General features: G+C 42.9%; 1 non-coding gene across 1 annotated transcript; it reads right to left on the reverse strand.

Moving 5' to 3' along the window:
- Positions 1-16,420: 16,420 nt before the first annotated feature.
- LOC123823147 lies at positions 16,421-16,546 on the reverse strand. Its single transcript, XR_006786486.1, has one exon. It is a non-coding gene; the product is annotated as a U6atac minor spliceosomal RNA (small nuclear RNA).
- Positions 16,547-17,372: the final 826 nt, after the last annotated feature.

Here is a 17,372-nt window from a genome sequence, read left to right on the forward strand (position 1 = left end):
CCGCACCAACTTCCTCTCTGCCCTCCTGGGTGCTGGCTAGCTTTGGGCACTCACTCGCAACGCGGTTCCGGCCGTGCCCCCCGCCCCGTCTTGAGATGTTTGGACACCTCTCCACCCAAGGCAGGATTCCCGAGTCCTGGGCTCTCCCTAAGAGTCGCCCCCTAATTGTAGGCGCCCAGTTCGGGAGGGGCGCCCAGGCCTCGACCTCAGGGACGCACAGAGGTGCACGGGCTCCAGAGCAATCCAGAGCCTGAAGGCGAGGAGGTAGCAAAGAGGGCATCCCTCTAACTGCCACTCTCAGTTCCCAGATATTCCTCTGACTCCCTTCCAGCTTTCCCATGCTCGGTGTCTTATTTCTTTGTCGTGGGGATTGGCCCCATCCCGACCTTTCCCCGTGGCCCCACTCTCCCATAGCCCTGCCCTGAAGCCTGGGGAAAGAGCTCCTCCCCAGCACCCCCCTAGACTCGCGGCGGTCATGCGGAGTGCGCAAGAATTCCGGAGTGAGCCGAGCCGGCCGCAGGACAAGGAAGGCCTAGGGCCCAGATGGCAGATTGCAGCCCTGGTGGCCACGGTATTTTTATGGGCATGCCTGTTGCCCAGTGAAGCATTCCCGGGGCCCTCAGCTCAGCCTCCTGAGACCCTCCGAGCCGTGCAGGGGGCCTACGTGGGAGGAGCCCTGGCATTCTGGCCTGTTGCCCTCACCCCATCCAACCATTACTTGCCAGCTTCTGTTTATCCTAGAAGGGGAAGCTTGCAGGATCTGGATGCCTTGTGTTCTGTCGGTCTTGAGAAGGAGCTCGCATGAGACTAGACACCTTAGTGAAGGCATAGGGTCTTTGGCACTCAGCTGTGGCCTACCCCCGGGGCTGCCTGTAGCTGGTCTTTTGGTTCCAGGAGACCCAGAGTGGGAGTGCTGGCAGGACTGTTATGCCACTGGTCCAGCCCCTTCAGGAGTAACAAGTAGGCTGAGCTGGCGCACAAGGCCAGTGGGCCTGGAGCTGGCTGTGAAGGGCAGGCCTGGGCACCCAAGATGGGGGTATTTCCCATGAGGCAGTGAGCTGTGGTTTGCTTCCTGCCTGCTCTGATCTGACCTCTGATAGGCCTGGCCTTTCATCTTTCCAGCCACCTCTGCCTCCACTCACCTCCTGTAGTTTCCAGCCTCTTCCTACAGCCCCAACTGCCACAAATCTTTTATGGAATATAACGTTTGATGCTGGATGCTGCAACGATGATAGGAGTAAAGTAAGAGGAGAGTAGAACCTATTGAGTATGCTCTGTCTAAGTGCATAATGATGGGTTCGGTCTCCACTTATTACACTAGTACCCGTCACAATGACTACACTTGGTCACCTTTATTGAGCCTGTCATTGTTCTGAGCACATTTCATGTATTAATGCATTTGTTTTTGCACACCAATCTGGGGAGGTCAATCATTAGTCCATATGACAGATGAGGAAACTGGAGCCCAAAGAGGTCAAGGAATGCATCCAAGGAGCACAGCCAGGAAGCCTTCGCCTTCAGTAGCTCATTGTATCTGCACATGAACTTGTGATGAAGACTGTTATTTTCCTCACCCTCCAAAAGAGGAGCCCCAGGTCACAGTCATGCAGCCAGGAGGTGCTGTGCCAAACATTCCCCATGCGTTTGCTCACTGACTCCTTAGTCCATCACTATTAAGTAGGCACCAGTATTGCCCCCACTTCACAAATGAGGAAACAGATTCATCCACATGGGCCAAAAGATTCACCCAAGATCATCCCGAAGATAAATGACAGAGCTGGGATTGAACTTGCTTCTATGTGAGGCAGAGCAAGTCCCAAGAGAAAAAGGGATTGCTTTTGAACAAGAGGTGAGCCATCATTCCACTGCCACATGCTCTCCCTGGACATTGGGGGAATTCTGGACAGACAGAGGGCTGGATCTTGCCCATTCACACCCCCTTCAATGGCAAGTGCTTCTCACAGCAACCTGTGACCCACCCCTCTTGGGCACAGTCAACTGATTGAGGGCAGCCCTCCAGAGTCTGGCCAGATCCTACCCGTCAGATAGCCGTGTGATGAGGGGTGTGAGTCACAGAAGCCAGTGAAGCAGGAAGAAAGTACCAGCAGGCTAGCTGCATGGGCTGCCTTTCTCTCTTCATCCCCTTTCAGTCTTTCTGTGTCTTCCTGTCTTAGGTGTATCTCTTGAAACGGTGTATAGTTTGTCTTTAGTTTAGTTTGATAAAGTCTGAAAGTCCTTATCTTTTTAAAAATCAGCTGTACTGAAGTATAATTTACATACAGTAAAATACAGTCTTTCGAAGGGTACAGTTTAATGAATTTTGACAAATGTTGTGCAATCACCACCAAAATCAAGATATAGAACAGCTCTGGCTGGGTAACTCAGTTGGTTAGAGCCTTGTCCCAATACAGAAAGGTTGCGGGTTTGATTCCCAGTCAGGACATATACTTAGGTTGCAGATTCACCCCCCAGTCCGGTGCGTACAATCCCTGGTCCAGACGCAAATGGGAGGTGATTGATCGATGCTTCTCTCTCACATTGATGTTTCTCTCTCGCCCTTCCTCCCTCTCTAAAAGCAATGAAAAAATGTCCTCGGGTAAGAAAGATACAGAACATTTCTATCACCTCCCAAAATTCCCTTCAGCCCGAGCACCTGGCCCCTGGCTCCCACTGGGCCACCTTCTGTTTTTGCTAGAATTTATTACAAAGAGAATCATACAGTAGGTTCTCTTTCATGTGGCTTCTTTTGCTCATTGGAGATTCATCCATGGTGCGTGTGCATCTGTGTGAGTAGTTTTTCCTTTTTATTACTGAGTAGTATGCCATTGTTTGTTTAGCCATAAACCCATTGAAGAACCTCTGGGTTGTTTTCAGCTTTGAGCAATGATAAATAGAGCTGCTGGAAACATTCACTGTAAAGGATTTTATGTGAGCAGCTTTCACTTCTGTAAGGTGAACACCAAGGACCGGGTCTGCTGGGACACATAGTGACTTTGTCTACCTGTCTGTCTTTTACTTGTAGGGTTTAGTTGATAACGTCGGTGGGGGTTGCTGTATATTTGGATTTACTCTTGCCCACTTACTAAGTGCTTTCCATTTGTCTTCCTTTTCAAGCTTCTCTCCTTCTGCCCCCACTTTCTCTCAGTGAAGTTTCAGGGCAGGAAGTAGAAATTGCTCCAGCCATTACATAGAAAGAATTTTTTTGTGTGTGAAAGGAGCTGAGGGAGTAAGTTGCCTTTTTATTTATTTTAATTTTTTAAAATTATTGATTTGAGAGAGAGAGAGAGAGAGAGAGAGAGAGAGAGAAAGGAAGGGAGAAATGTTTATCTGTTTTTCTACCCATCCATGCATTCATTGGCTGATTCTTATATGTGCCCTGATCGGAGACTGAACCCGAAACCTTGGTGTATGGGAATGACACTCTAACCAACTGAGCTACATGACCAGGGCCAGAAGGGGATTTTGTGCAAGGAATTGAAACCGTACATAACCATTAGAGGGGCCAGAGGGGTGTTTTCTGGGTGGGATCCACAGGACACCACCACAGAACTGGCTCTCCAAAGGAGATGCTACCTCTGCTACCATCAGCAAGATCAGGGAACAGGTGGTCAGCAGTGTGAGTATTGAGTTAAAGAGGACACCAGTATAGTCATGAGCCAGAAATCAGCAAGCTGGGACCTGGAAGCCATGACTGCCATGCAAAGTGAAGACTGGACACAGGGGCATTGCTGCTGAAGCCCCACTCCTCTTTGACCTTGATATCCAGCAGAAAAACAGCTTCCCACAGTGAAAAGATGGCCTCCTTTTCCTTCAGCCCTCCAAGTCTTGTGTGCGTGCACCTAATCGGCAAAATCTAATTTGCATCCCAGAACCAGGCTGCACACAGTCTGGGAAACACCCTACCTCAGCAGTAAGTACATTAAAAGGAGGTGGGAGTAAATGCTGAGCCCAAACAACCATGCCATTTGTTCCCTCTATTCTTGGTCATCTTTTAGATGGATTTAATTTGTTTTCTTCTTTCATTTTCCCCTCTATTTGTTTAGAAGCACTGTATGAAATTTTTAGTAGTTACTCCAGCTATTGTAACATTCATTCTTAACAAAGTCTGAAGTTAATCAGTATCTCTGCTCTGGTGGTTTTAAGCTATTGGCCACAATTTTTTTGATGCTCCTCCCTTCAAAAGGTGGCACACACTTCCCCTCCTCTTGAGTGAGTGTTGGACTTGGTAACTCATTTTTTAATGAATAGAGTGAAGCAGAAGTGTCAGCTGGCAGTTTTGAGGAGTGGGTCATAAAAGGTACCTCTGCTTCTTCCTTGTCCTCTTTCCTGGATTGCTCTGTCTGGATGAAGTCAGCCACCATGTTGGGAGGGCACTCAGCAGCCTTACCAAGAGGCTCCTTTGAGGTTCTTGTCATTGGGCCTCTCCAACTTCTGCACATTCTTACGCTATCACTCTGCCATATTCACTAATGACTCCTAACCTTCCACTCATCCACACAACATCCCAACTTCTCCGTGCCTTGACCTTACCTTCTAAGACCTTGACCTCACCCCAGCTTCCCCTTCTCACAGTTGTGCCTTAGAGACCTCTTCATCATCCACAGAATTGCTCTGACATGTGAAGATCCAAATGCCAGCTCTCTGGGCATGACCTTCAATCTGTTCCTTCTCATTTTCCAACTTCCTTCCTTCTATCATCTCTGCATTTTGACCTCACACAACTTGCCAGTCTCTAGACCCCAGCACCAAAGCTATTAGATCCCACTTTGTTTTTCTGCCTTCCATGCCACCACCTCCCCCCCAGGCCCTACAGAGGATCTCTTCAACATGCTCGAGTTTCTCCCTTAATGGAAGATTCATGTAGGAATAAGGAAGACTGTTGGGTTAGTCAGAGTTCTCCAGAGAAACAGCCAATAGGGTGTGTGTGTGTGTGTGTGTGTGTGTGTGTGTGTGTGTAACGAATTGGCTCATGTGACTCGGGAGCTTGAGAAGTCTCAAGATATATAGTCAGCAAGCTAGAAACCTGGGAGAACTAATGATTTAACTTCCAGTCCAAGGGCAGGAAAAAGCCAACGTTCCAGCTTAAGCACTCAGACAGGAGAGTTCCCTCTTACTCTGCCTCTTTATTCTATTCAGATCTTCAGTGGATTAGAGGAGCCCCACCTACACTAGGGAGGGCAAACTGCTTTACTCTGTTTACAGATTCAAACATTAATCTCATCCAAAACACCCTCACAGACATACCCAGAATGATGTTTAACCAAATGTCTGGGTACCCCATGGCCCAGTCAACTTGATATAAAAATAACCATCACAATAGTAACCTCAGACATATGGACAGGAACCCACACAGAATCAAACACCCAAGCCTAGGGGAGTTTGAACCAGGTTTTTAAGCAGCTCTGAGGACCAGGCTTTCTTATTCACACTCACAACCTCCCATCCTTAGACTGTTATTATGGTGACTCAGTTCGTGTTCCTGTCACCACCAACCAAGTATATAACCCTCTCCTCTGTGTCTTTCTTTACTTCATCTCTTTGTTTCCGCCCAATCCTAGTTTCTGCTTCTCCTTGGCTCCTAATGCTTCATGACTTCTACACATTCCTTTTGCCCCACACATCTTTTGGCTTCTAATCTCTCTGCAGTTTAAGTACCCATGAGAAAGAAGCTTATTGGCCCCAAATACTCACTATCTCTGGAAAGAGCCTTCATGTCAGGTAAGCTGGATAGGGAATTGAAGACTGGCTGTTCTTGGCCAGGTACTTGCTCCTGGTCCAAGCAGTTGAGGCCAAGGTTGGGGCAGGCTATGTGATATACAAAACGGCTATCTGTTATGTACTGAATTTTGTGTCCCCCCCATATCATATGTTAAAGCCCTAGCCCCCCATATGAGGGTATTTGAAGATGGGGCCTCTAACAAAGCAATTAAGGTTAAATGAAGTCACAGGGTGAGGCCCTGATTTGATAGGATTCATGCCCCTATAAGAAAAGACCGGACAGTGAACTCCCTCGCCCTCCCTCCTTCTATTTCTCTCTCTCTGTCTCTCTCTCCTATGTGAGGATGCTGCAAGAAGACAACCAAGTACAAGCCAAGAAGAGTGCCATCACCAGAAAACAGCCCTGCTTGATCTGGGACTTTTAGCTTCCAGAACAGTAAGAAGTAAATGTCTGTTATTTAAGCCTCCATTCTATAGTATTTTTCTTATGGCAGCCCAAGCTGACAAAGACATCATCTATGTGCAAGTCACTGGCTAGAGGCACTCTCATAGCAGGGAGCTGTGCCTTGGTATGCATCTTGTTTGGCCTGTTCTGTCTCACTACACTCAAGTCACCTATTCTCTTGTTTTTCGTACAAACCCCAAGGATTTGAACAGAATTGTCCATCTGACTCCCCTGCTCTCCCTCAGAGGCTGCAGAAAGTGTTGCTGGAGGAAACCACATCAGTGTGTGGACAGGTACCACCAGGAATTCATGGGCTCCAAACAACCTGGCCTATGAGTACCTCAGTCCTTCCACCTGACCCTAGCCAGCCTTCTCCTCATTCCACTCAGTTGTTCTCCCAGACTTTGTCCGCATACTGTTGACTTGGAAACAAAGGGGACAGATTAAACCTATGAATTTACCTTCTCTCCTTCCTGAAACCCCACTAAAATGACATTAAGTGACTTTTTAAAAGCAAAAATTCCCAAGGACAAAAATAACAGGAGATGAGATAACAGCAACAAGATTGTGCTAGCTGAGCAGTAACCAGTGTAGCAAATCCAAGGAAGCTGGGGGCTGTGGGGACAACTGAACACCAGCTGAATGCACATAGCAGAGCTCACGCATGGCTTAAATTCAGCAGTGGAAATGGGAATGAATGTTGAGCTACAGTTGAAGATCCGTTTAAGAGGCAGTCAGACCTCCAGAAACTGCCATCCATCCTGGCAGAGGATGAAGTCATTCTTTAGAGATGATGAAACAAAGAGTGCCTCAATTGGGGAACACCAGGAACAGCTTTAGAAGGTACTACATTGAAAACAGGGAGACTGGATATTTACTACAGTGTGTGGAGCACTCTGGGTCCTCTTGCCCTACTTAGTTCCTTTAGTGCTTGCTGACAGCCAGCCTCAGGAAGTAGACAGCAGCTCTTTCTCAGGGCTATTTTTCCATTCCAAGAGGAAGGAATTAAAGAGAGTGATGATGGAATTCCCCACTAAAACAGTGCACGTACATCACCCTAAAATGAAACCCATTATTGAGAAGCCCACTCCTCACAATAAGCTTTGTTAGTATCCCATTCTTAAATATGAGACAACAACCAAAGACCACTACACATCTGAGGAAGCCTCTAACACAAAAACATAAAAGACAGAGATCAAACTGAAAGAGAAAACAATCTGTGGGAAATGGTATGATAAGGGATAAATAATATTTTCTTTTCTTTTTTTTCATTGATTTTTAGAGAGAGATGGAGGGAGAGAGAGAGAAACATTGATTTGCTTGTTCCATTTACTTACATGTTCATTGGTTGATTCCTGCATGGGCCTTGACCAGGGATCAAACCCACAACCTTGGTTTATCAGGACGACTCTCTAACCAACTGAGCTACCTGGCCAGGGCTGGAAATATTTTCTTTAAAGTTCCTTAACTTCCTCAAGGAGAAAATAGAATGTGAATATCCATGAAAAAAACAATAGGACGCTATAAAAAGGAACACTCGGAGAACAAACAAGAACTTTCTGTGGTAGTACAAATTAAAAGGCAGTAGTAGATGGATGTATTCCTTCTGCCTGGGGTACAAGAAGTTGCAAGACAGCATCACTTCCATCCTAGCTACAAGAAGCTAATAACCTACACAATACAAGGGTTTTTTTTCCTTTTAAGCTTATTAGAGAGCTGAGTTTCAGACGGAAGGAAGGAAGGAAGGAAGGAAGGAAGGGAGGGAGGGAGGGAGGGAGGGGGGGAAGGAAAAGGAAAAGGAAAAGGAAAAGGAAAAAAATAGTCAAAATCTGAAAAACACCAAGCCCTTCCTAGGAAAAAGACACATTGTTGCTTTTAACCTTGGCAACAGCAACAACAGGAGGAGGCTGCCCATAGACCTGTGTAAGAAGAAAACAGAGGATCTTTTCACAAAAATTTAAAGGTCAAGTGTGGGAAGGTTGAATCCCTAGGGACCTCACACACCAAAAAGAGTTTGCATTCACCCATTACTCTTTTCCATAGGCCTTCACCAAGAAAGCTTGGAGGTAGGGCAAGTGGACTGAGTGGTTCTTTCTGAGGTGTAGGTATATCAGGAGTGCTAAAGTCTGAATGAGGGTAGGAGAAGAGATAAACCACGCTCCAGACCTTCCAGTGGCAACTGGTGGCAGGAGAAAGGCAGAAGAGCTGAGAGAGATCAACACAGGGTCTGCTGAAGTCTGACGCAGACTAGGAAAATATGTTCATTGATTTTTTTCAGAGAGAGAGAAACATCAATGTGAGAGAAATATTGATCAGTTACCTTCCATATGTGCCCAACCAGGAACTTGAACACACAACCTGGGTATATGTTCTGATGGGGGATCAAACCTGCAACCTTCTGGTGTACAGGACAATGCTGCAACTAATTGGGCTACCTGACCAGGGCTGAAAAACAGTAAAAAAAAACAAAACTGAACACTTTCAAAGAGAGAGAGAGAGGCAAAAAGGCATGCTATATACAGGGGAACAATAAGAATGACAACAAACTCCTAATCTAAAAACAGTAGAGGTCAAAAGGTAATGGAACACCTTCAAATGATAAAAGAAAATAAAGATTTCAAACTGGAATTCTACATCCAGCAAAAATATCTTACAAAAATTAAGACAAAATAAAGTTGCACCCCCAGGTGAGAAAAAATAAAGAGTTCATCTCCAATAAAAGAAATGCTAAATTAATTATTTAGATATATGAGAAATTATACCAGACTGAAGAAAGGAATACAAAACACCACTAAGAGTAAATATATATGACTATTTACTGTTTAAAGTAAATACGATCACAATGCAATGTGAAGTTACTTTTGCACACTGTACACAAAAATAATTTGCATAGCACATGTAAAAATATTACTTGACAACCAGAACACAAAGGTTGGGACTGCTGCAATTGAAATCCTGTTGTAATGTTCTTTTTTTAATATAATTTTTATTCTTCTTTAATCCTTACCTGAGGACATGCTTATTGATTTTAGAGAGAGGGAAAGGGAGGGAAAGAGAAATATTGATGTGAAAGAGAAACATTGATTGGTTGTCTTTCATATGCACCCCAACTGGGGACGAAACCTGCAACCTAGGCATGTGCCTTGACCAGGAATCCAACCCATGACCTTTTGGTTTATGGAATGATGCTCCAACCAACTGGGGCACACCGGGCAGGACTAAAGTGCATATGAGTTGTTCTGATGAATGGAGACAGAGCTGTAGTTTTGCGCTAATTTTTAAATTACTGGATTGTATATGTTTTTTCACCTTGAAATTGTGTATGTATATAGGTATACATATATACACACACATATATATACATACATACACACACACACACACACACACACACACACACACACACACACACATATATATATTCCAAAAAAAGAATCTAGGAAAGACTCAACCCGGCAGTTCTGGTTGAGGACATTTTATGTGGTTGCCATCAGACAGTGGCCAAAGCTGGAACAGTAGCTGGGCATCTCTGCCTCTTTGAGTTGTCGCAGAGCGCTTCCATGTGTTCTCTCCATGAAGGCTAGTTTGGGTTTCTTCATAGCATGGCAGCCTCAGGGAAACTGGACTGGTTAGGGGGCAGCTAAAGGCTGGAAGAGTGAATATTCCTGCTAACAAGGCAGGAGCTGCATTGCCTTTTCTGACCTAGCCCCAGAAATCAAGTGGCATCACTTTTACCATATTATGTTGATTCAAAGCAAGTCACAAGCCTTCCCAGATTATAGGGGAGAGGGTTAAATTCCACCTCTTGATGGGAAAATGGCAAGGTTCCAGAAGAGCATGTGGGATGGGAGATGTTGGGGCTACCTTAGAAAAACACAATCTGCCACACACACCAGTTTAAAGGCAGAGACTGTCAGGCTAAATAAAATACTTATATGTTATTTATAAAAAGCACACTTTAAGCATAAAGACACAGATAAATTAAAAGTAAAATAGTGTAAAAAATATACTACACAAACAAGGCATAAGAAAGCTTGTATGGCTATATTAATATTAGCTAGAGTAGAATTCAAGACAAAGAGTGTTACCACAGATAAGGAGGGATACTTCACAATGGAAAAAAAGACAAATAATCAAGAAGACATAATCATTTAAAACATGTAAGCATCTAACAACAAAGCTCCCAAATACATGAAAACAAAAACTGTCAGCACCATAGAGTTCTAGAAATAGACAAATCTTCAAACATAGTTGGAGACTAACATCCCTTTCTTAGTAATTGATAAAACAAATAAGGGAAAATCAGTAAGATACAGACTCTCAACTAAATCAATAGGATATACAGGACTAGTGCTATCAACTAAAGTGACTTAACTGATATTTTTAGAAGACTACAGCCAACAACAAGAGGATACACATTTTTCTCAGGTGCAGATATAATACTCACCAACATAGATAATATTCTGGGCAGTAGAACAAGCCTTACAGATTACAAAGGTTAGGAATCATACAAAGTAGGATTTCTTTTTTTCTTTTTAAAATATATTTTATTGACTATGCTATTACAGTTGTCCCATTTTCTCCCTTTATTCCTCTCCACCCTGCACCACCACCCTCCCACCAGCATTCCCCACCTTTAGTTCATGTCCACAGGTGGTACATATAAGTTCTTTGGCTTCTCCATTTACTATACTTTTTTGTAACTTCCCCCTGTCTATTTTCTACCTGCCATTCATGCTTCTTATTCTCTGTACCTTTTCCCCCATTCTCCCCCTCCCACTCCCTGCTGATAACTCTCCATGTGATCTCCATTTCTGTGATTCTGTTCCTGTTCTAGTTGTTTGCTTAGTTTGTTTTCATTTTTGTTTTTAGGTTCAGTTGTTGATAGTTGTGAGTTTGTTGTCACAAAGTAGGATTTCTTACCACAGTGATGTTGAATTAAAAATCAATAAAAGAATGATATCTAGGAAATTTCCAAATATATGGAAATGGAAAAATGTACTTCTAAATAACCCATAGACAAAGAAGAAGCCACAAGTTAAATTAGAAAACATATTAATTTTCTTAATTTTATATCTTAAAAAGTAAAACTGTAATGTTATTTCACTTAAAATGTGCAGCATGCAAAATGTTCTGCACTGGTTAAAAAAAAAATGTACCACAATGTAAATTTTCACAATTTTCTAGTAAATGACATTTCTAGATCAAAACTTACCATTACAAACTCTTTAATCAAATGTTTATTTTCTGTTTCCACCATTACAATTTGCTGTAATTCATAAACTTCAGTCTGAGTAAGCTTTAGACACTGGCCTCACACAGATAGTTAGATGCTTATGTCCAGCATTCATTTATCCAGGAAAGAAATCACTCAGCCACCACTCTTGCATGGACAATGCTCAGCGCTACCAAAACAATTTGACATGTATATGAGGTTGTTTTTATCCTCACCGGAGGACATGCTCACTGATTCTAGAGAGAGGGGAAAGGAGGAGGAGAGAGAGAAAGAGTGATGCAAGAGAAACATCTGTCAGTAGCCTCTTGTATGTGCCCCAGTCGGGGACAAAACCTGCAACATAGGCATGTGCCTTGACCAGGAATCAAACCTGTGACCTTTCAGTTTACAGGATGACACTGCAACTGAGTCATGCCAGCCAGGACTAGTGTGTATAGGAGTTGTTCTGATGAATGGAGATGGAGCTATAGTTTTGCGCTAATTTTTAAATCACTAAATTGTATATGTTTTTTTTCACCTTGATACCCCATGATCATTAGAAAACAACTTATGCCCTGGCTGGTGTGGCTCGGTTGGAGCGTCATCCGGTAAACCAAAAGGTCTTGGGTTTGATTCCTGGTCAAGGCACATACCTAGGTTTCAGGTTCGGTCCCTGGTCCAGGCACATACAAGAGGCAACAGAACGATGTTTCTCTCTCACATCAATATTTGTCTCCCTCTCTCTCTTCCTCCCTTCCCCTCTCTCTAAAATCAATAATCCTCAGATGAAGATAGAGAGAGAGAGAGAGAGAGAGGGAGGGAAAGAGAAAGAGAGAAAGAAAGGAGGGAGGGAGGGAGGCAGGGAGAGAGAGAGTGGGAAGGAGGGGGGAGGAAGGAAACAATCAAGCAAGCTACTTGCATATTATAGGCCTATGTTATGCTAAATGCCCATTTGTAACTGCAAGAAGCTCATGTTACAGATACACCACTGACTATGATATTATACAAAATCATGGACACAAGTTTCTGCATAAGAGATTTACTCCTCTCGTTCTCTTAAAGCAAGAAAGTATATTTAATTGAATAAAGCTAAAGACATAAAATACAAAAATTTCGGAATTCAACTAAACAAGCGATTAGAGGGAAATGTATAACATGAACTGCTAATGTTAGAAAGGAAGGTCCTAAATCAATTGTTTAAGTTCCCACTTCAAGGAACTAGAAAAAGAAGAGGAAATTAAATCCAAAATAAATAAAAGGGAGAAAATAAAGATAAACAGCAGAAATCAATGGAAAAGAAAAACACTAACCTTTGAAAAGATTAATGAAAGTGATAAACCTCTAGCCAACCTGGCCAGAAACAATGGAGAGGAGATAGAAATTAGCAATATAAAAATTGAAAGAGGGAATATCACTACTCATCTACAATCATTAAAAGGATAACAAGGGAATACTGTGAAAACTTTTGCCAATACATTCAAGGACTTAGATGAAATAAACAAATTCTGTGAAAAATACACATTATCAAAACTCAATTCAGGAAAAAACGGATGACCTGAATAATCTGTTGAAAGACTTGAGTTTGTAGCTAAAAACATTCCCACAATGAAAACTCCAAGTATATATATGGCTTCACTGGTGAATTCTACCGAATGTGGAAGAAATGACACCAATTCCATACAAACTCTTTCAGAAAATAGAAGAGGAGGGAACACCTCCCAATTCATTTCACAAGGCAAGCATTATCCTCACACTGAAACTAAAGATGTCACACAGATCGGAAACTACAGACCACTATCCCTCATGTATACACATGATGTAAAAATACTGTCCAAAATGTTAGAAAATCAAGTCCAGAAATGTATAAAAAGATCATGGCCAAGTAGTGTTCCTCCCAGGAATGGCAGATGGCTTTGATATTTGAAAATCAGTCAGTGTGATTAACCATATTAACAGAACAACAGCAACAAAGAAAACTACATGACCATTTCAATAGATGCAGGAAAAAGATTGGAGAAAATTCAATACCCACTTGTGATAAAAGCTCTTAGTAAACTAGGAATAGAGGGAAACTTCTTCAGCCTAATAAAGGAAGTCTGTGAAAAACCCAGGTAACATCACATTTAATGATGACAGACCGACTGGTTTTCCTTTATGATCAGGGACAAGGCAAATATTTCTGTGCTCATCAGGTTCACTCATCATTACACTGGAGTTCCTAGCTAGTTCAGTAAGGCCGGAAAAAGAAATAAAAGGTGTATAGTTCAAAAAAGAATAAGTAAAAGTGTCTTTATTCAGAGATGACATGATTGTTTATGTAAAAGAAATCCTAAGAAATCTACAAAAAACAGTACAATAAGTGAGTTTAGCAAAGTTGTAGGACAGTCAATATGCAAAAATCGATAGTATTTCTATAAACTAGCAACAAAGAATCAGAAATTGACATTTAAAAGTACCATTTAGAATGACAACAAATTCACAACTATCAACAAATGAACCAAAAAAAAAAGACAAACAACAAAACAAAACAAAAACTAAGCTAACAACTAGAATGGGAACAGAATCAGAGAAATGGAGATCACATGGAGAGATTTCAGAGGGGAGGGGAGGAATAGCAGGAAAAGGTACAGGGAAGAAGCAGCATAATTGGTAGGCATAAAATAGATGGGGAGAGGTCAAAAATTGTATAGGAAACAGAACTCAAAGAACTTATATGTACAACCCATGGACATGACCTAAGGTGGGGGGATGCTGGAGGATTGGGGGGTGCAGGGTGGAGGGGGGATAAGGGGGGATTGGGAAAACTGTAATAGCGTAGTCAATAAAATATACTTAAAAATAAAATGAGAACCAATTTAAAAAGTTTTAAATAACTAATAAAAGCACCATTTAGGTCAAGATGGCAGCATAAGTAAACACGGCTGGCCTCCTCATACAACCACATCAAAATTGCAATTAAAATATACAACAACCATCACTCAGAACCATCAGAAATCAAGTTGCATGGAAGTCTGACAAGTACGGAATTAAAGAAATGACATCCATCCAGACTGGTAGGAGTGGCGGAGACACAGAACAGGCTGGTCCCACACCCACATGTGGTGGATAAAAAACAAAGGGATATCTCAGGAGTGAGGAGTCCCAGTCCCACACCAGGACCCCAGCCCAGAGTTCCAGTGCCAGAAAGATAAGTCCCCAAAACTTCTGGCTGCAAAAGCAGCAGGGACTGAGTTGGTAGAAGAAACTTTTGGAGTCCCAAACAGTTCCTCTCAAACAACCCATGCACAGAATTACTCAGACTCACTCCCTCTGAGCTACCTCCACTGGGGTAGCAGCTTGAAAGGCACCAGTGGCATACAGGGAGGAACTGAAGTGTCTGGCATCAAGGTGAGAGCTGGGGGACAACTTGCTCCCAGACAGAAAGGTGGGCAGAGGCCACTGTTCCTGTCCTGAACCTTCCCCCCACAGAGCCACAGAGCTGGCAGATAGGTACCGTATCTGAGACTCCATCAACCTGGCTAACACTATTTTTCCGGCTCTGCAGATGCCCTGAGACTCTCTCCCACCCAACTTATGGGCCCACCACAGCCGTTAACAGAGACTTTTCCATATGGATGGCTGGTCTTGGCTCGTGCTTCAAAACTTCCTAAATCCTCTCAGACAAGCAACAGCCAGCCTCAGTGAAGCCCTAACCCCCATACCTCTTGTTAAGTGGCCTCCGGCCTAGCACTAGGAGCAGTCACAGCTTGGCTTTGCCTGGGAATCTCCAAGCCCAACAAAAGTAACAGCCATCTCAGATTGCTTTATAGTCCAGGCAGGGTGGCCCCAGGCAAAATACAGGTGGGGACTGACCTTGGCCTGCAGCACCTGGGACACCCCAGAGTCTGTGCACCCAGTGCACAGGTACAGACCACATTGGAGCACCACCACCCTGCCCCTGCACAGGTGATCCTCCACGGAGAGTGGAAGTTGGTGGTCAGTGATCACAGCCAGTCCTTGCAGCTGACTGGCCTGGGTAAATTCCTCCCATTGACCTGCCAACAGCAACCAAGGCTCAACTACAAGAGAAGGGTGCACTCAGCCCACATGAAGGGTGCACCTCAAATACCCAGCTTGGGTGATAGGGGAGGCTGTGCCACTGGAACCTGCAGGACACCTACTACATTAGGCCACACTGCCAAGACACAGAGTCAAAGCAGCTCCACATAGAAACAAACACAGGGAGGCTGCCAAAATGAGGAGACAAAGAAATGTGGCCCAAATGAAAGAACATATCAAAAAAGAACTAAACAGAATGAGGATAAGCAACCTATCAGATGTAGAGTTCAGAACACTGGCTATAAGGATGCTCAAGGAACTTAGTGAGGACCTCAACAGCATAAAAAAGATCCAGTCAGAAACAAAGGATTCACTAATTAAAATAAAGAATAATTTACAGGGAAACAGCAGTAGAGTGGATAAAGCCAAGAATCAAATCAATGATTTGGAACATAAAGAAGCAAAAACCAAACAAATAAGCAAACAAAAAACAACCAATCAAAGAAAAAAGAATCCAAAAATGTGAGGACAGTGTAAGCAGCCTATGGTACATCTTCAGGCGTTCCAACATTTGCATCATAGGGGTGCCAGAAGGAGAAGAGAAAGAGCAAGAACTTGTAAATCTGTTTGAAAAAATAATGAAAGAAAATTTCCCTAATTTGGTGAAGGAAATAGAAATACAAGTCCAGGAAGCACAGAGAGTCCCAAACAAGATGAATGCAAAAGGCCCACTCCAAGACACATCATAACTAAAATGCCAAAGGTTAAAGTTAAAAAGAGAAGCTTTTTTTAATTTTATTTTAATCATTGTTCAAATACAGTTTTCTCCTTTTTACTCCCAATCCAGCCCCCCCTCCCACTCCTCCCCACTTCCCTCCCCTTAGTTTATGACCTTGTGTCCTTTAAGTTTGTTCCCGTGAACCCTTCCCACTGTCCCCTTAAATTCCCTCTACTCTCTTCTGTGGGCACTGTCAGCCTGACCTCTATTTCAGTGTCTTTGGTTATAAAAACAGTGGTTAGATGCCATGAAGTAGGTGGCAATGCCTTAACCGTATGCGTGTTGTTAGGCCCAAGGGCCTCTTCCATCCTTGTCAAGGGGAGTGCTAACCTTCTCTCCTTTCATACAACAACACAAAAGAGAATCTTAAAAGCAACAAGAGAAAAGCACATAATTACCTACAAAAGAGTTCCCATAAGACTGTCAGTTGATTCCTCAAAAGAAACTTTGTAGGCTAGAAGGAATTGGCAAAAAGTATTCAATGTGATAAAAAGCAGGGACCTACTACCTAGATTACTTTATCTACCAAAGCTATCATTTAGAATGGAGGAGTAGATAAAATGCTTCCCAGACAAGGTAAAGCTAAAGGAGTTCGTCACCACCAAACCATTATTATATGAAATGTTGAAGGGACTTACCTAAGAAAAAGAAGAAAATCAAAACTATGAACAATAAAATGGCAATAAATACATAACTATACAATTGAATCTAAAAAACAAAGCAGAACAGAAACAGAATCATAGATATGGAGATCATTGGGAGGGTGACCAGTGGGGAGGGGTGTAGGTGAAGAGGTGAGGAGATTAAGAATTACTAATTGGTAGTTACAAAAATAATAACAAGTGCAAACCCATATACCAAAAATGGTAAAATATTGCTGAGAGAAATGAAAGAAACTTAAATTAATGGAGAGAAATAGCCTATTCATGGGTGGAAAGACCCATTATGGTTAAGATGTCAATTATCCTCGTACTCATCTACTGAGTCAATGTACTGGCAATTACAAGCTAGGCCTTTTTTTTTATTTTAGAAACTGACAAGTTGATTTTAAAATCTACATGGAAATGCAAATTACTTGCATTAACAAACGTGATTCTGAGAAAGAGCAAAGTTGAAAGATCTGTACTATTTGAGCTCAAGACTCAGTACAGATGTACAGCAATGGAGACAATGTAGCA

This window comes from Phyllostomus hastatus, unplaced genomic scaffold (assembly GCF_019186645.2).
Source record: "Phyllostomus hastatus isolate PE091 unplaced genomic scaffold, TTU_PhHast_1.1 phas_contig_471, whole genome shotgun sequence".
Taxonomy (NCBI): domain Eukaryota; kingdom Metazoa; phylum Chordata; class Mammalia; order Chiroptera; family Phyllostomidae; genus Phyllostomus; species Phyllostomus hastatus.